The 20,044-nt window shown below is 34.1% G+C and overlaps 1 long non-coding RNA gene across 1 annotated transcript in view; it reads left to right on the top strand.

Annotated features, from left to right (window-relative positions):
• Positions 1-20,044, top strand: part of LOC135270105 (uncharacterized) — a 49,461-nt gene that overhangs the window by 26,143 nt on the left and 3,274 nt on the right. Inside the window, exon 4 of the long non-coding RNA XR_010338339.1 lies at positions 19,915-19,996. This is a non-coding gene — a long non-coding RNA (uncharacterized LOC135270105). The remainder of the gene's footprint in view (positions 1-19,914; positions 19,997-20,044) is intronic.

Raw genomic sequence — 20,044 nt, 5'->3', positions numbered from 1 at the left:
TGTGTATATATATACACATAGATAGATAGATAGATAGATTGACAGATAGATAGACAGATAGATATATATTTTTTTTTAAATAGAGACAAGGTGTCTCTCTGTCTCCCAGGTTAGAGGGCACTGGTGTAATCATAGCTCGCTGCAACCTCGAACATCCGACCTCAAGAGATCCTCCCACCTCTGGCTCCCAAAGTGCTGGGATCTGAGCCACCACACCCAGCCTAAAATAAACAAATCTTAGTTGTACAAGTTTGACTAATGGATGTCCCTGGATAAACCTTATCTTTATCATAATATAGAGTTTTCAATCTCCTAAGAAGGTTACCTCCTGTACCTCCTCTCACCAGGCAATTCCTATCCTACCCTTGAAGGAACCACATTTCTGGTATTTTTTAACTCTTGTATTAGTTTTGCCTCTTTTATAATATAGGTAAACATAAATATATATAATATGTAAGTGAAATCAGAAATATGTACACTTTTGTGTCTGGCTTTATTTGATCAGCATATCTGTGATATTTATATTGTGTGTATTAAGATTTCACTCCTGTTGGAATTGCATTGTATAGATATACTGAAGTTTCTCCAATTTACAGACTTGGGAAGTTTCCTTGTTTTGTGTCCTTAGAATAAATTTTTAATGAATGTTATTATACATTTTTTTTTTTTGATGATCGTATGTTTTCATGTCTCTTAGATAAGTAGGAGTAGAAATATTGAGTCAAGGATAGATATTTAACTTCATACTAAACAACTAAAACTTTTTTATAGGTGAAGTGCCTTTTTACTTTCTCATCATCAATATATGAGAGTTCTAGTCATGTCAGAATGTTGCAAATACTTGGTATTGTCACACTCTGTATTTTGCCATTCTGGTGAGTGTGGAGTGGCACCTCATTGTGATTTTAATTTGCATATCTCTAAGAAGCAATGGTATTGTGTACCTTTTTCATGTGCTTCACTATTTGAATAGTCTCTTCAAGCCTTTTGTCCAATTTTTAAATTGAGTTGTTTGTCTTTTATTGTTGGGTGGCTGTAGAAGTTCTTTATATATATTCAGAACATATATCTCATAAATGTATTCTTGATATCTGTGACTTGCCTGTATTTTATTTTATTTTATTTTTTATTTTGAAGCAGGTCTCACTCTGTCACCCAGGCTGGTGTGCAATGACACAATAATGACTCAACTCACTGTAGCCTTGACCTCCTCCGGGACTTTGGTGATTCTCCAACCTCAGCCTCCTGAGTAGCTGGGACTACAGGTGCCACCATGCCTCCCAGCTAATTGTTTTGTATTTTTTGTAGAGACAGGGTTTCACCATGTTGCCCAGGCTGGTCTTGAATTCCTGGACTCAAGTGATTGGCCCTCCTCAGCCTCCCAAAGTGCTGGGATTACAAGAGTGAGCCACCACACCCTGAACTGTTTATTTTAAAGAGTGAAATCAGAATTTGAACAGCAACAACTTCTTGATGTAGTTTAATTTATTCATAATTTCTTTTATAGATATGGCTTTATGTCTCCTGTCTAATAAACCTTTGTCAACTCCCAAATTATAGTCTCTCATATTTTATTCCTAAAGCTTTGTAGTTTTACTTTTACATTTTTATCTACAACCTAGCCCAAATTAATTTTCATGTATGGTATGAGATAATTATTGTGGTTTATTCTTTTCCATATGTACACCAGTTGTTCCAGAACAAGTTATTGAAAGCTTTTTCTTTCTTCATAGAATTGTTTTGGAGCTTTTGTCAAAAAATAACTGATTGAGTAAGTGTGGGCTTATTGCTGGACTCTCTAGTCTGTTCCGTTATCTATTTGTCTGTCCCTAGCCAATATGACAAGACTACGGTCTTTATTACCGAAGGTTTAATGTAATTATTTAGTATAGGTCCTTCACTTATGTTCTTTTTTCAAAACTGATTTGACTATTATAAATCTTTTGCATTTTCAAATACATTTTAGTATCCGTTTATGAATTTCTATAAAAATGCCTGATGGGATTATAAAAGGGACTGTGTTGAATCTACATATTATGTTGGGGAGAATTTGCATCTTAATTCTATTGATCCTACAAATCCATGAACATAGCATATCTCTCCATTTATTTAGTACTTCTTTAATATCTTGGTTTTCACTGTAGAAGTTTTTGAATCTTTATAAAATTGATTCTTAATTTATATGTTTTTTGCCATATTTAAAAATTTCTTTTTCAAATATTTGTTGTCACAATATTGATAATCATTTGTTTTAAAAAACTGACTTCATATCTGAGAACTTGCTAAAGTCACTTATTAGTTCTATTAAATTGTTTTCATGTAAACAACTATGTCACCTGCCTATAGAGACAGTTTTATTCTTCCTTTCCTTTATTTATTCCTATACTACTATGTTAAACAAAAGAGTGAAAGGAGACTTTCTTTTTTATTTTTATTTTTATTTTTAATTTTAGGGGAGAAAGCATTAACTGTGACTTTTTCATAGATGTATTATATCAGATTGAGGAAGTTTTTTTAATTTGTTTTCTTTTTAAAAAAGTTCTCTCTGTTCCTCAGACTGAAGTGCAGTGGTGTGATCATAGCTCTCTGCAGCCTTGAACTCCTGGTCTCAAGCAATATTCTCATCTCAGCCTTCCAAGGAATATTCATTGGAATAATAGGTGGAAACCACCACTCCCAGTATCTTTTGTCCGTAGTTTGCTGTGAGTTCTTATCAGTAATAAGTGAGAAATTTTGTCAAATGTTTTTTCTACATATATTAAAATCGTTATATATTTTTCATTTGTTCAGTTGTATGTTGTATTGTATTTATTAATTTTCAAATGTTAAATCAATCTTGCATTCCTGGGATAAACTCTACTTCACCTAAGGCATTACCTTTCTACATTTTTTAAAACTTCCTCATATTTTGTGTTGTGGTTTTTTTTAACATACATTTTCAGGAGAAACTTTGATCTACAATTTTTCTATTTTCTTTACTCTTTTTCTTTCCTTCTTAACTTTTTTTCCCTCTTTCTTCCTTTCCCTCTCTCTCACTTTTTCTTTCTTTCTATTGGGATATCAGAATTAATTACTGTTGCTTCCTAAATAAATTTAGAGATGTTTCTTCTTTCTCCATTTTCTGAAATAGTTTGTGTAAGATAAGCATTATTTCTTTCTTAAATATTTCATAACATTTACTGATGAAAATATTGAGACTGGAGTGTTTTTGTTTGTTTATTTTTGTGTGTATTTGAGGAAGCTTTTGATAACAGATTATTTTCTTTGATAGTAATATGAGTGTCCAAATATCCCATATTATCATGTTCACTTCTAAGTTGTGTCTTTTCAAATAATTAGTTGATTTTATTAAAGATGTCAAATGTATTCATGTAATATTGGTAATAGTATGTCCTTATTTTCATTTTGATGTCTGAAAGGTCTATAGTGGAATCTTTTTTATTACTGATAGTGGTATTATGTATTTTTTCATGCTTAGTCTTTCTAGGTTTAAATTTTTTTCTTAATACTTTCAAGGAGCTAAATCGTTAACTTTATTGATTTTATTCATTGTTTTCAATTTTATTGATTTCTGCTCTTTACATTCCCTTTTTCTACTTTATTTGGATTAAATTTTCTTTTCTTTTTGTCTAACTTCTTAAGATTGAAAATAAAGATCAATAATTGAAGCTTGCTTTTTTCTGCTATGAACACTTAAAGCTGTAAACTTGCCTATAAGCATTGCTTTAATTGCGTCTCGTCATTTCAGATGTGCTAAATTTCATTATCGTTCAATTTGGAACACTTAAAAATTTCCTTTTGGTTTCTTTCTTTTTTGACCCATGGATTGTTGAGAAGTATGTTATTTAATTTCCAAGTATGTGAGACTCTCCAAATATCTCATTGTTACTTAATTCCATTGTGGTTAGAAAATATACTCTATAAACCCTACACTTAATCTTTTTAAATTCACTTATTTATTAAAATATTATTTGCTTTTATATTTTTTGACATATAAAATCTGTATGTATTCAATGTGTACAACTTGATGAGTTTGGGGATAAGTACACATCCATGAAAACATTACCACCATGAAAGTCATACACATATCACCTCCCAAAGTTTCCTCTCCTGCCTTTTATTACTGTTATTTTTGTGGATGTGGTAAGAACACAGAATCTCTTTGTCTTAACAAATTTAAGTATATAATATAGTATTGTTAGCTATAGGCACTATGCTGCAGAGTAAATTTTTTTTTCTTTTTTTTTCCTGCAATCTCCACCTCCCAGGTTCAAGGAATTTTCCTGCCTCAGGCCCCCAGTAGCTGGGCTTACAGTTTCCCACTACAACATTTGGCTAATTTTTTTGTACTTTTAGTAGAGATGGGGTTTCACTATGTTGACCAGGCTGGTCTTGAACTCCTGACCTCATGATATGCCTGTCTCAGCCCCTAAAATGCTGGTATTACAGGCGTGAGCCACCACGCCTGGCCACAGCATAGTAAATCGTTAGAACTTATCTTGCATAACTGAAACTTTATCCTTTTTGACCATCATCTCCCTGTTTTCCCCTCCCCCTTATCTCTAGCCACCACTATTCTACTCTCTGTTTCTGTGAGTGTGATTATTTTAGGTTCCACATATAAATGAGATCATATAGCATTTTTCTTTCTGTGTCTAGCTTATTTCCCTTAGCGTAACTTCATCCAGGTTCATACATGTTGTCACAAATGGCAGGATTTTGTTCTCTTTTAATGCTGAATAATATTCTGCTGAATATACATATGCCACATTTTCTTTATTTATTCATTCATCCATGGACATTTAGGTAGTTTGCATATCTTGGCTATTGTAAATAATGCTGCAATGAGCATAGGAGTGCAGATATCTCTTTGACATCTTTATTTAAATTATGTTGGATAAATATCTAGAAGTAGGATTACTGGATCAAATGATAGTTCTATTTTTAATTTTCTGAGGACTCTCCATACACTTTTCTATAATGGTTGCCCCAATTTACATTTCCATTAACAGTGTACCAGAGTTCTATTTTCTCCATATTTTTGCCAACACTTTCTATCTTTTTTAAATAATAATAGCTATCTAATAGACATAAGGCGATAGCTCATTGTGGTTTTAATTTGCATTTCCTTGATGGTTAGTGATGTTGAGCATATTTTTGTATATTTGTTGGTCATTTGTATGTCTTCTTTAGAGAAACGTCTGTTCAGGTCCTTTGCCCATTTTTAAGTCAGGTTATCTTGTTTTACTGCTATTGAGTTGTATGATTTCCTTATGTGTTTTAGATGTTGCTCTCTTACCAGAGAAATGGTTTGCAAATATTTTTTTCCCATTCCATGGATTGTCTTTTCATTTATTGATTGTTTCCTTTGTTGTGTAAAAGCCTTTTTAGTTTGATATAACCCCACACGTTTATTTTCATGTTTATATTTGCTTTTGTTGTCTATGCTTTTGGTGTCATACCCAAACATTAATTGCCAAGACCCATGTCAAGGAACTTTTTCCCTATTTTTTTTAGGAGTTTTACAGCTTCAAGTCTTATGTTTAACTCTTTAATTAATTTTGAGTTGATTTTTGTGTATCATATATAATAAAGGTCCAATTTCATTCTTTTGCATGTAGATATCATTTGACCAACACTGTTTATTGAATAAGCTATTCTTTCTCTATTTTGTATTCTTGGCACTGCTGTTGAAGATTATTTGACTGAACATGCTAGATTCTAGATTCTGTTATATTATTGTAAAGAGTGAGTTTTGTCTTAGTAGGTAGTGAATATAGTTGGATTCAATACCTAACTTCTGTTACCCCTGTAGCCAGCAACTGTGGGAATCTATCTATGCTCATTTATTTAAGCTTCTATTAAATTATCCTGCTGTCTCTATGTTTCTCTTGTTTTAATTTAGGAGGGCAAAAAACATGCTCAGAAAACTCTCTGTATTGAGCTTGCCTCCTTCAGTGTTTGAGTTAATGAACAGAGAGACTATGACATATACAATGCTGAGTTCAAATGCTGAAGACTAATTCATTCAAATTTTACTGAATAAATATTTCTTAAACCTGCATTGTATCAGGTACTCTGCAAAGTTTTAGGAATACAAAAACAAAGAAGATTTTCAAGGACCTTATAGTCTGGTGAGTGGGACAATCAATACATATATAAATATAAAGGAATATAATAAATATTTTAATGGAGACACAGAGTGAATTTGTAGGAGCACATAAGAGAGGTATCTAACCCATCCTGGTAGTATTAAAATAGGAATTTTTGTTTGTTTGTTTTCTTTTCTTTTCTTTTTAACATAGGGTCTTGCTCTGTCACCCAGGCTGGAGTCCATAGTGCCATCATAACTCACTGCAAACTCAAACTCCTGGGCTTAAGTGATTCTCCTACATCGGCCTCTTGAGTACCACCACACCTAGCTATTTGTGTGTGTGTGTATCGTAAAGCAAGGTCTGTGTTGCCCAGGCTGGTCTCAAACTCCTGGGCTCAAGCCAACTACTTGTCTCAGCCTCCAAAAGAGTTGGGATTACAGGCATGAGTCACTGTACCCAGCCTAGAAAGTTTATTAGAAGAAGGTACACCCTAAGTAAAAACATGAAAATATGTAGACACCACAAGGATGAATAAAAAAATCTCCACACATTTCTAGCATTTTTGTAAGATATTTTATTTCATTTCAACTCAACTAAAATTTACTAAACATTACTGTGTGTTTCACATTGATGCAAACACTAAGGAAAAAAAAATAAGTTCTTATGAAGTGGCTCACAATATACCTAAGGAAAAGGAAGGAAAAATTGACACTCTTTTCACACACAAAAAAAATTCATTGGCCATCATCAAGACTTTTTAAAATACTTTTTTCCTAATTTTTAGGTAAAAAAAATTGAATCTCAGAAAAATTAAATAACATACATAAGGTTATTATAGATAATAACTGAAAGAATCAAGAGTAAAAACCAAATCCATCTACTCCAAAATTCATGTTATTTCTACCAATTTTATAAGACAATATTAGGAAAAATTCCAACTTTATCAATTTCTATTTCATTTTTAAAAAATAAAAATCAATATGTCACATGTATGTAGTTTTAAAAATCAAATAATTCTGACAATTATAATTTAAAACTCTTAAAAAAAGAAAACTAAAATTCTCAACCACAAACATCTAAAATGGAGAATTACATTCCAAAGCAAAATAATTTATGTATTTATCTAGTGTTAATATAGTATAATGTTTGGAAAATGATAAAACATACTGGGTAGCTATAAAATTCTGTGTAAGTTCTAATTTAAGCTACTTGTAATGTCCCCTTAATTTGGTGTTTTTAGAGTTTGCCCTGAGATTTTGCTAGTTTATAATGTGCCATTATAAAGAGGTAAAAAAATAACAGAATGAAGCCATATGGTTCTATGTCAGATATCTTTATGAAATAAACAATTAACAATATTTCAAATGATTCATGAACACTCACCTATAATTCCAAGGAATTAACACAAGCAAACTTATATTCATTCATTTTCACATCAAGAAATATTCAGAGTATATGATTTGAAATGATAGAACCTCACTATTGGGTTTACTAGATAAAATATGCAGGATATTACAAGTGTCATTTTATCTAGTAGCTGAGTTCTGTGACATGGAAACTAAGTTTGAACCATCTGCCACACTCAAGACAACAACAAGTCATCCCCTGTTATGGCTCAAGAGAAAAAATATGTTTCAAATCGTAAGGGGGACACAGTTAAGTCCTTGGTTAAGAACAAAACAAAACAAAACAAGCATATTCCAATAAGAGAATAGCAAGAGAAATAATGAAGTGGGAAAAGTTAAAAATGACCAAACATTCCAAAGTGCACTGTGCACTACTTTGTACACTACCAGAGTTCTAGCACATATAACAATACCAACACTTCCTAAAAAATGCTTTGTGTTTCAGAAATTTGTTTCTAGGGCAATTGTGTACAATCATAAGCAACTTTCTGATTTAAACAAGTACTAATGGTGTCTAAGTTCTAAGTTTAGGCCAGAGAAACTCGTTTAATAGTGAATAACTTGATTGTAACATAATAATACTATATAACATAAGCACTATTGAGAACATTCAAGAAAACACATTCTATTTTCTTCCTTGGAACTCTAGAAATATATTTTCCTTCATTGAGGAAGTGGCTTTAGTCCACTGGGGTAGAGAGAGAAGAATAGGTTTCAAATTGGGAAAACGGAGGAAATTGCAGGAGGTAAGACTCTGGTAGGGGCAGTAGAAGTTGCAATGCTAGATGTGACTAGAATTTATTGGGTGGAGTTTCTGGAAAGGCACTTTAAAGAGGGTTAACTCAATTTGAGAAACACACTCTTTGCTCCTTGCTTTTCCTGTCCTTAGTGCAGATGTAATGGTTGGAGTTGATGTGAATGTCTTATAGTTCATGACCAGACTTTAAATATAGAAGACATCTACCAAAGATGGGAAATAAGAAAGGATACACTTGGAAAATTGGTAAAAGTAGGAACTGTCTTTCAGCTTGACACTGCCTGTGTTTAAACTTCATTTTCATGAGATAAAATAAACATGAATCTTGTTTAAGTCACTCATATTTTGGATATTTGTTCCTAGCAACCAAATACTAGCCCTAAGTGATACGAGGGACATAATGAAAATTTATTGAGAACATTCTTTTTGCCAGACAAAGTGAATCTGTTCTGAGGATAACAGATGAAAGACATTACTCTTACTTTCAAAGTGCTTAGTCTACAGCAAGTAAACAAATAACTATAATAATGTGTGATGAGTGTTTGTATGTTAGAAGAGCACTTAGGAGAAACACTCAATCTCACTTGTGCCATTTTTTCAGTTAAAAAAAAATTTTGTGTTATTTGGTCATGATCCTGATTTAGCTAAAGAATTTCATTATATTATAGCTGCAAAATACTTGTAGGATTAGATTTTTACTTTTCATTTCTCCAGTTCTTTTCTCATTTCAGTGAATGGCACCCACTCACCCAATTTAGATTTTCATTTTGCCTTTGATGATTTGTCTAGCTGTGAAGCAGTTTTATATGTCTGCTTGGAATTAGTTGTTTTGAATCTGTAAATTGATATCTATCAGCAGTTCTGAAAAATTCTTAACCATTTTCTCTTCAAATGTGGCTTCTGCTTCTTATCTCTTTCCTGTTCCCTAAGGCTCAATCAAATGTGTATTAAACCTCTCCCTGTCTGTTCTGTGCTCAGTTCTGAATTTTCTATCCTTTTGTCTTTCCCTGCTTCATTATTGATATTTTCTTCTACTTCACTAATTATCCCTTCAACTATATCAACCATCCATTGAATTCTTCATGTTGTTGTTGTATTTTTCAATTATTCAATTTCTATTTGGTTTCTTCTTTCATTTGTCTTGTCACTTTTTAAGAGTTTCTGAGTCTGTTTGAAATTATTAGGATTGAATTTTATCTCCTTGAATATAGTTCATTTATATTCTGTGATTAAAAATTCCAAGATTTGAAGTATTGATTGGTTTATTTCTATTCATTTTACGTCTGCTAGTCTTGTCTTCTCCTGTATCTAATTAGGTTTGGTTTTATTCATGACTTGATTAAATATTTGTAGAAAAATGTGTAGAGAATACCATCTTTCTCTAGAAAGGATTTTTGTTGTAGACAGGTATCTGTGCATTAGTAATTAAACATTATACTAACCCAATTTCCATCCTGAAATTTTTCTGGGTCATGCAGATAACTGGAAGCTGGGTGCCATCTGTACAAGCACTGTTTTGCCTTCATTTCACCTACCTTTCACGACATATCCTGTCAGGGTGCAAGGCCAAGGTAGAGATGGCTCAGCAGAGTTCCCACTCTTGCCAAACTCTGCACTGACTTGTATTTCCTACACTTCTTGAGGATGTTAAAAGTACAACTCAACCTCTGGGCTTCCTCTCCTGGATGGGCAAATACAGGGGAAAAAAAAACTCAAATATTTGGCTTGTGTCTCTGAATTTTCATCCCTTTTTGGATGTTAGTCTATCGATTTCTCGTGTATTTGTTAGGTCTTTGATTACCTTTAAAAGATTTTGAAAAAATGATTCTTAGTAGATGTTATGGTCTGAATGTGCCACCCAAAGTCGTATGTTGAAACTTGATGGTGAAAGTGAAAGTGATAGTATTAGGAGGTGGGGCCTTTAGAAGGTGGTTAAATCATGAGGGCAGCTTCCTCCTGGATGGGATTAGGGTCCTTACAGAAAGAGCTTTGGGGAGTAGGTTTGCTCTTTTCTGCTGTTTTGCCATATGAGGACAGTATTCATCCTGCTTTGCCCTTTCTTTCTCTTCTGCCATGTAAGGACACCATCTATAAAGAATGGGCCTTCACCAGATACCAAAGCTTCCAGCAACTTGATCTTGGACTTCCCAACCTACAGAATAGTGAGAAAATAAATTTCTACTGTTTGTAAATTACTCAGCCTGCGACATTTTATTATAGCAGCACAAACAGAATAAGTCATTAATTTTCATCCCTGTGATTTGAATAATCTAATCTGCCATTATCAAAACTAGAAATCCAGTTCCATCAGTATTTCTATAAACTACATCTTGAGTCAATCCTCTTCTGTCTATTTCAATATGAACAACTTTGAAAAGTACTGCCATTTCTTACCTAGACCACTGCAATAGTCACTGAATTTAATTTCCCTGTGTTCTTTGTTACTTTCTTCAGTCCACAGTTTCTCGATCTTTGCACTATGGATATTTTGGCAGAGTAATTCTTTATGTGGATGGAGGAAGGCGATCTGTCCTGTGCATTATAGTATATTTAGCAGCAACCTTGACCTCTACCCACTAGATGTGAGTAACACCCTCTCCATTCCCTCTGCTTTAAGAGAGCCAAAACCATCTCCTAGGAGGAGACATTGCTAAATGTCTTCTGGGGAACAAAATTACCCTCCATTGAGAACCACTGTTCTAATCCATCTATTACACAGACAAAGGTAAACTTAAAATATATAAGTTGTAAGCCCTCAGTATTCAAAGTCCTTTAATGGCTCTAAGAAAATAATTCAAACCCTTTATAAAGCCCTTCAAGGGATTACATAAGAGGGTTTCTGTTTATATTCCTAATCACATCTCTTCCCAATTTTCTCTTCAGACTTTGTTTTGCAACCACATTGACTTTTCTTTCTCTCAAACTTTTGACAGCTGTAGGAACTTTGCATATGTGGTCCTTTTACTTTTGCCCTTCATCTGTCTTCTCATCCTATAGATCTGAGTTTAGTTATCGCTTCCTCAAATCAGGCATTCTGTTGAATGAAAGAATGAACGAAGAAAGCAATTTCAGTTCTAGGTTAGATACTAACTTAGAAGAGGCACCTTATTCAAGGCCTTCTTAACGAAACAAGACAAACCCAAATAAAACAAAACCCAAATCAATCAACCTCCGTTATCCTCTGTATCATGGCAACCTATGATTTTCTATTAATTTTCTGAGTCCCAGAAAACAGGGGTCCAAATAAAAACCACTGACCAGTTATCAGGACTTTCCTCTATCTTTTTTCCCTAATATTATCACTCAGATGGTTCCATGAACTTACGGCCAAACTAATGGTTTCTAAGAAAATTAGAAAGAAAACCAAATTTCTCTCTTTTTCTTTTATATTTTCCTCTACCCTTTCTCCATATTTCCAAAAACTGCAGTTTTAAAGCACACATTGAAATTATACAGACAACGTTTCTTGATGAGAATTTTATTTAAAGTGCTTTAGTTCATTTTAAAAAAAAGTATTAATTTGACTTTAAATTTATGTTTTTTTCCTTTCTAGTTCTGGAAGGATATTAAGTGATGAGATTTTTATTTAGCCTATTATGTCAAGGTTCAGCATAGTGCTGCCTCTGCCTTAAGGTAGAAGTTAGTTTAATTCTTCAAATCTCTGTTGAAAGAATTCTGGTAAACTCTATTCCAATCACCAGACATTCACATTAACTAACTTCCTGATGGTGGAGAAACAGTCTGCAAACGCTGAATATGGAAGGCAGGCAATAATGCTCTTCACAGTATTTATTCCACTACTCCTGCTATAAGTTAAGATTATAAAAGATAGAATATTAATTTCAATAAAAGAGTTTTAAATGATAAGACTGTAGTAGAAGATATTTTGAAACCGTATACTGTCTTTTCATATGTAATGTTTATCTTCATTATTTATATCAGACTATGAGAAACAGATGCAAGATGTCTGTAGTTTTCTCTAGGGAGAAATAAGTAATACTAATGAAATACAGATTATGCTTAAACAGATAATCAAGAAATTAAAATTTATGGCACTGAACAACTCTTGGCATGGAAATTATCTACTTGAAGCTTCTGAAGAACATGTGTACCTCAGAAGAAATATTAGATACACTGAGAAGAGAAAAAAAGACGTACTTGAACTGTATGCTTCTGCAATATTAAGATGAGGCCTTAGGAAAATCCTGAAATACAAATGAGTCTAACTCCATTTTCTCAATCTGAGTAATATATGTGGCATTAATCAGGATGTAACTAGAGGAACATCTGGGAAATTATGATTCATTTATTAAAGAGTAAGTCAGGCTTGACAAAGGAAAGGGCACAGGACAAACAAATATTTTACCTAATTTTTCAGCATAAGAAACAAAAATTAAAACTGACAGGTGAGTAGGACATGGTGTAATAGGGAAACTGCAAGAAAGGATCTCCAGCTTCAAATATTTTCTCCAGCTGTGTGATCTTGGACAAGTCATTTACTTTTATCTTACTTTTATTATTTTACTTTTTCAAATAAATAAATTTTATTTGTAAAGAAGTTTTAAGTTCACAAGAAAATTGAGCAGGAAGTACAGAGCGTTCCTATTAATATATACTCTCTGTCATCGCACATGCACAGACTCCGCCATTATCAACGTCCCCACTGGAGTGGTACATTTGCTATAACTGATGAACCTACATTGACACTTCATAATAACCTGAAGCCCATAGCTTATATTAGGGTTTATTCTTGATCTGGTACCTTCTATAGGTTTTGATAAATGTTTGGTGACATATCTTCATCACTGTAGTATATGGAATAGTTTCACAGACACCAAAATTCTCTGCATTCTACCTATCCACCCATCCTTCCTTGTTCAGAAGTCTGCTCTGCATAAAATTAATATGAAATTAATAAGTAACTACCCCACGCTTCATTTAATTAGTATTAGCATGCTACATATTTGTCCAACCATTCACTTTTAATCCATATATGTCTTTATATTTAAAGTGGGTATCTTTTCAACAACATATAATTGGGTCTTGTTTTTTAGTCCACTCCTACAGTCCCTGTCTTTTAATTGGTATACTTAGATCATTGACTTTTAAAGTAATTATTGATACAGTTAGATTAATGTTTACCATATTTGTTTCTGGTTTCTACTGTTGCCATTGCTTTGTGTTTCTATTTTTGCCTTCCATACTTTTCCTCCCTTTTATGGTTTTAATTATTTTATGTGATTTCATTTTCTTTCCTTTCTTAGCATATTAGTTATATTTCCTTTTTTTAGTAGTTGCCCTAGAATTTGCAATATACATTTACAATATATGTTTACAATTAATCCAAATTCACTTTCAAATACTTCTTTACAGATGGTGCAAGTACCTTAGAATGACAAAATATTCCTAATTACTCCCTTCCATCCCCTATATCATTGCTTTCATTCATTTCACTTATACATGAGCACACACACACACAGAGGCACACATGATTCTATACATTGTTGCTATTATTATTTTGAACAAAATGTTAATTGTTAGATTAATTGATAATTTAAAAAATAAAGGTCTTTATTTACCTTCACTTAATCAGTCTCTGATGTTTGCTCTTCATTTGTGAAGCTCCAATTTTCTGACCTGTATCACTTATCTGAAGAATTTTTAACAGTTTTTTCAAGATGGATCTACTGGCAACGAATTTGTCTAAGAAAATCTTTACAGGTTTTTTTCTCTCATTTTAAATATTTTACTCCACTTTCTTGCTTGCATGTTTTCTAAGAAGTGTGTGATCCTTATCTTTGAGCTTCTATATGTAAAGTGTTTTTATCCTCTGGCTTCTTTCAAGATTGTTTCTTTATATTTATATACTCTGTATATGACATGCAGAAATTTACTTTTTTGTCTTTTGCATTTGTCCAGCTTGGTGTTCTTTGAGTTTCTGAATCTGTAGTTTGGTGTCTGAAATTAATTTGGGGGAAATTCTCAGTCATTATTCCTTCAAATATTGCTTCTGTTCCTTTCTCTCTTTCTTCTCCTTCTGGTATTCCCAGTGTACATAATTACATCTTTTGTCATGATCTCACAGTTCTTAGCTATTCTGTCCTTTTTTTTTTTCCCCCCCAGTTTTCGTCTTTTTTCTCTTTGTTTTTCAGTTTTGGAAGTTGCTATTATTATATCCTTACATGCAGAGATTTTTTTTTTCCCTCAGCCATGTCCAATCTGCTAATGAGCCCATCAAAGGCATTCTTCATTTCTGTTACAGTGTTTGATCTCTAGCATTTTTTCATTATCTTCTAAAAATTTTCATCTCTCTGTTTACATTATCCATTTGTTTTTGCTTGTTGTATACTATTCATGAAGGGGGTAGAAACAGTGTTCTATGGTCCTGTGATCAGATCCCAATCTTTGGGTGAGCCAACGGCCCTAGACTGTGAACTTCACTAGTGCTTCTGGTCACCAGTGCTTTTGTTTTTTTTTTTAATCCTCCCTTAGGGGAGACAGGATGGCTACATTAGGCTGGAATTGGGTGTTTCCCTTCCATAAGGTTAAAACTCCATCAGGTTAAGATCTGGTAAAATAGTTTCCCATGAGGGCATTTTTCTTTAATATTCACTTTAAGGACCTGTTAGGGATTCTGGGTAAAATTCACAAGGTTATTAAGGTCCTCCCATGTCTGTGACCCCTGGAGTTTTATTTCTCAGGCTCGTTCACAGTGAACCTTTAACAGTTCATCAGGTAGCTTAGTTTTTTCTTCCCAGGTATTTGTCCCTGCAAAGGTTTCTGCTTGTGGGTTTCTGCCCTGACACATTGAGATTTTCAGTATAATGAATGTCTGATGTCTATCTCTGTAATTTTGGGGGCAGAGGTTTACCCTATGAGCTCGCATCTCTGACAGATCTAAGAAGAGTTGTTGATTTTTCAGCTTGTTTGGTTTTTAACTTGTTGCTAGGATGAAAATTTCTAAGTTCCTTACATGTTGGGCCAGAAACTGGAAGTCAAATCATTTACTTTTTAAAGGCTCAGTTTCATGGGGTGTAAATGAATGGGTCTGTCCCCTCAATGATAATTAACTGTTTTTAAAGGAAAGAGTCATTCAGAAAAAAAAATCATGTTATAAAGACCTATTTGTTTTTCATTCCAAATGAAAATTGCTTTATTGCATCTCCTGGAAAATGTGTACATTTATCATTTAGATTACCTATTTTGTTGAATAGAGTACTTCAGTAAGAATATTAGCACTGTTTTTTGCTACACTCTTAATAATTGAATAAAGAAAAGAGCAGAAAATATGGAGGCACTTTTTCAATCATCATGCTGAAATTAGATTTTAGATCCTAATGGAGAATCTGGACAGGACTTCTCTGAGAACAATAGATGCTCATCAAATGACCGTGTTCATTCCAGGTTTAAGATTACATAAATGCTAAAACCTTATATAATACTACCACCCATTATAAGATATTTAAAGCACCAGGAGATAGATTTTTTTTGCTATTTTAGAGACTAGGAAAATTATAAGTGTTGGAGTTAGAGATAGTGCTATAGTAAGTCACAACCAGAGTTTTCAGAAAATCTGGAGAACTGAAATGAGAGTTCAACTTTGTTTAACACTTTAATCAGTTTCTGAAGAAATAAGAATTTATCCATGGACAAAAAAACTAAAATGAGATAGGAATAGAGAAAATTCCAAAGATACCATGTAAACTTCAGAGCTCATCTGGTGCTCATTAGAAGTCTCAGAATATTTCAGAACTGCATAGGAACCTTCCTTTGTCAGGATGAGTGAGAGGGATGAAGGCATTAATGGCTCCTGGGATTTTCAAGGAGCGGGGTTCACAGGGTTGAGATTCATTCTAAGTGTTGAGTGGAGCAAAGAGACAAGGAAGAAAATGATGATCGCACTGAAGTAGAACAACCAGAAGGATTTCCTGAAGATCATGGGTCAAGAGAATAAAGTAGATATGAGAGTTTGGGGATTTAAATTGGCATCAGCTGTTGAAAAGTTTGCTTTTCACATATTGCTTATCCGGACCCAGATTTGCAGAGGTAAAATGTTGGCCTTCTAATCTAATTAGGCCCCAAAGACAAGAAAATAAATAAGTAATTATGCAGGGGAAAACAGAGATGGAAATGATGCGGACATCAAGTGACAGGGCTGATGAATCTTTGGCAACAGAAATCCTTTATGTTCCCCAACATTTAGGGAGTGAATATTCTTCTCCCTAAGGAACTGCCTGACCCTCTGCTTACTATTTCTTTCCATAGATTATATTATGCCCCTCACGATTTCAATTTATCTATGAAGTAACAGTTCCTGAAGGAAAACACACAATCCCAAGAAGAAGAGTTTCTCCTGTGCAAATCTCTACCGTGGCCCTTGTAACTATGTATGGCAATGGGTCTCAACTTTTTCAATTCTGAGCATAGAAAACTCAGCAGAACACATGAAGTCATTAACTTATATTTAACGATGTCACTTTGTCCACTGGGTACCTTTTAGCTTTGTGCTTCTGTTTGAGAGGGACATTTCACACCCTGATTTACACACTCAGGAGGTAAACATCTCAAGCTTTTCAATAGATGCACACTTTCTCAACAGCTCTGGCTTAACGTCGCATCTTTTACTCCTCATGGTTTCTATCCTGCAACACATCACATTGCAGGAGCTGCTCAACTTCTCATTTGTTCTCATAGTTTGTATCCTACTTTTTAATAAAGTTTTCAATGTGACTAAATTTTGGCACGTGTATGTGGAAGATGCACAGTACATCTGAGTGTCACTTTGTGGTGGTTGGGAACCAATGGTCTATCAAAATGCTTTAGTAATTTTTTTAAACTATTGACTATGATTAAATAAAAGATTGACCTTGGTATAATATACTATAAATATTAAAATCTATATATTACAAATGGATGAATTTAAAGAACTTTTTAAAAATATGCAATGCCCTGAACTTTTAGTATTTAGTTTTTAAAATACAAATCTTTTATTTATGGTACCACTAATTTTTGGAACTTTCACATAAAGATTTTGCAGACATGCTTGCTCTTTCTTTCTTTATTATATTCTCCCCTTTGTCTTTTGTTTGGCACAAACTCTCTCTGCTCTTCCCTAAAATTTCAGTATAACTCAGAAGGTTACATAAACCTCAGCATGAGAAACTTCAAAACATTAAACCTTTTTTTGTTTCCTTTTAAAGCTGAGGAATGTATTTTATGGCGTCTGCCCAGGAGAGTTCATTATTGCAAAGCCAGTTGTGGCACCTAAATAATTAACCTATAACCAATATATGTGTGAAATTATTGCCTTAAGCTTGCCTTGGTGACTGTTTGCCATTAAATTAGTAGGATAAATAATTTACACCAAAATGTGGACCTGAGATAACACCATTAAATTAATAGGACTTATTCATTAATTGTAAGGAATTAGATGAAACACAATTCCCCAAGTGTGAGCTATCCTGTGGTGTAAACAGTGTGTTCGTTCTATAGTTGCATAGAAGAATAGATGAAGACCCTGGAATTGCTCAGCTGATGCAATATCTAATTGAGTAGGGTATTTGTAAAACATTGTACCAAATATACGTAGAAGAAAGGAGGGGTGTCTGTGAAGCTTTGAAATGACTAGAAGCAAGAAAAAGCACGAGAAAGCACAACATTTCTTGGCTTAAAAAAATAGGACTATCCATTTTTGTTTTCAATTAATGGTAATTGTTTTTGAACTCTGCTGGTCTAAAATCACCAGAGATAATATTCCCCAAGAAAACCTGATTCTGTAGGTCAAAGGTAGGACCTAAGAATATTCTTTTAAAACAAGCACTGCAAGTGATTCTGATGCAAGTGGTATGGACCAAATTTCAAGTAACACTATTCAGTGTGATTTGATGGGTTTGATAACCCTGCGGGCAAAGTCCGTATCTTGTTTGATTGTACAGCTCCAGTGTTAAGCTTGGTGCCTTTAATCAATAAATATTATTTCTCCAAAGAGTACTTTGTGCCTAGCTCTGTTGCGAAGAGTGGTCAATAAGGCAGATGGAGCTTTGACTGCTCAAATAGACGGAGAGGTTTTTTTTTTTTTTTCAACACCTCATGTTTCACTTTTGTTGGCACATTCTCTCAATGTGGCTCCTTTCCAATAATTTTGAGGCAATATATTGACATACTGGTGGGGGTATGACAAAAATCTGTCAAATGAAGCAGTTGAAACCAAGAGTTAGACTGTTTCATACATAATGGAAGCATCAGTGCTCACAGGATGATACAGGTAAGAAGGTGTTGTGTTGCCTTCTTTATGTTTTGCTCTCTCACAAGCCAATAGGGTTGACCTTATTACCTGGCTTATCCTCTCCCTGAAAATGTTCTCCTGTTGTTAGAACCAGGCTGCACCCCAGCCTAGTAAAGAAAACAGCATCAAACAGATAGTTTTCAGTCTGATGAGTGTTACATAAAATATGCTAAAGGAGAATACAACGTGTTGCTATCTTAGGCTAGGGTAGTCATAAGGAACATTACTGAGGAATTGCTGTTTAAGCTGAGAACTGAAAAGTCAATGGAATTTAGCTAAGTTAAGAATATGAGAGGAGGGATGGATGGGGGAGATTTCAATGGAAAGCAAACTGAATGTATGGTGGGATGACTTAGGAAGGAAGCCTAGTTTGTAACAGCCAAAAAACCAGTGAGACTGGATCTCTAGAGAGGGATGGGAGGCAGGCTACAAAGATTCACAAGGGCTAGACTAGTGAGAACTTTGCAAGTCACTGAAGTTTTAAGCAGGATGACTAGGCACTTAGTGAATACTGCAACTGAGTAGATTTCTGAACTGTATCAAGATACAAATAATCTCAAAGTTCACAGATTTCCTTGAAATCTGATTCTGACAGAACTTACTAATTTTCTATCCTCACTCTTACATGCTTTGGGAACTCCAATTTATTTGAGGCCAGCAACATACCCAGACCAGGGGATGAATCAGAATAGATCTAACACAATCATGTCTATTTTATTTATTTGCCAGCTACTTATTACCCCAGGGTCCCTTGTGTCTAGGAGTCACACATATGTGGCCTATATCTGGCCAATCCAATGTATAGGAAAGTGTACTTGGGAACTCACATTAGCTTATCACTGATGCTATAACAAATTCCTGCAAATTTAGAGGCTTAAAACACACACTTATTCACTTACAGCTCTGGTAGTGAGACGTCCGAAGTCAGTCTTACTGGGCTAAAGTGGAGGTGTCAGCAGGGGTCTTCCTTCCTGAGACTTCAGGAAGAGTCAGTTTCCTTGCCTCTTCTAGTTTCTGGAGGCCATCTGCATTCCTGGCTCATGAGTGCTTCCTCATATCATTCCAACCTCCTGCTTCTACTTATCTCTCCTACTTCTCTTCTTTTGTGTCAAAGCTCCTCCTGTCTCCCTCTTATCAGGACACTTGTGATTATATTTAGGGTCCACTAAGTAATCCAGAATAATCTCGCCATCTCAACTTAATCACATCTGCAAAGTCCTTTTGCCATATAAGGTTTCATTCACAGGTGCTGGGGACTAAAACAAGGATATGGTAGCCATTATTTAGTCTACCACGAGGCCTCTGGGTAAATGTTTATTTCCTGAGAATAAGAGATCTCTCTTTCTAGTTTCTTCCCTTTCTTCTTTCTAGGATTTTTTTGGGAGATAACTTGATGCCTGGAGCTGCTGCTGTCTTTTATGTAAATGACGTCTAAGGATAAAAACCACACACAGTAAGTACAGAAAGATCACAAGTTATTGGTAATAATGTTGAGCTGCTG

The sequence above is a fragment of the Aotus nancymaae genome, unplaced genomic scaffold, assembly GCF_030222135.1.
Source record: "Aotus nancymaae isolate 86718 unplaced genomic scaffold, 86718_ANA_hifiasm-v0.15.2.pri h1tg000059l, whole genome shotgun sequence".
Classification (NCBI taxonomy): Eukaryota; Metazoa; Chordata; class Mammalia; order Primates; family Aotidae; genus Aotus; species Aotus nancymaae.
Note: the sequence above shows the minus strand (reverse complement) of the source record. Positions and strands in the feature narration are given on the sequence as shown.